The following is a 752-nucleotide window of genomic DNA, read 5'->3' on the forward strand; positions in this document are numbered from 1 at the left end:
CAAAAGAAAGGTTTCCCATTCCTTAGCCAGAAAGATATGTGGTCATGAAACAAGGACTAATGGAACATAATTGACCGGATGGTAGAGTCGTGGAAACACTCGTTTCTTCCATATTTTGGACCTCAGCTCCATGGAATGATATACTACTGCTGAAACATGGAAGAATTTAAATCTTAGATCAAAACATTAGGGATGGATGGTATGAATTGCCTAAACAAGAATTCTTGAACAGTGAACAACCAAAACTATTACTCACTACAGCAAAAAATTTCCATTAATGAAAGATGTAAATCCATTGGAAATTAAAAATATGCATGTCGGATGAAATGGTTGTTGCTATCTACTACAATAACGACTCATTGGTTTAACTGAATAACTAAATAAGATAGATAGACATTTCTCTTTGTCTCAGGTCAACAAATCTTCTCCATTAACCCCTATATGGATAATACACATTCTAGTTGATCGACTAATTCTAATTGTTTTGAAGCAATCCACAGAGCGGTTCATCCTATTTAGATATTCATGACCAAGAAGTACTGGATTCTCTTTTGGATAAGCCCTGAAAGGAGAAGGAAGGCTGGAATACCAATAGGCATCTATTATTGAATTCACCCAAATGGGTAGTATCCATTTTGGGAATGTCTAGGACCAAAGTCACTGAATGGGTAAGTCACCAATCCCCAAAATGGACTATGCAATGTACTTTATTTGCTGGGTTATGGGGGGGCATTTTACCAGAGGTTTCTATT

This window comes from Ziziphus jujuba, chromosome 6, assembly GCF_031755915.1.
Source record: "Ziziphus jujuba cultivar Dongzao chromosome 6, ASM3175591v1".
Lineage (NCBI taxonomy): Eukaryota > Viridiplantae > Streptophyta > Magnoliopsida > Rosales > Rhamnaceae > Ziziphus > Ziziphus jujuba.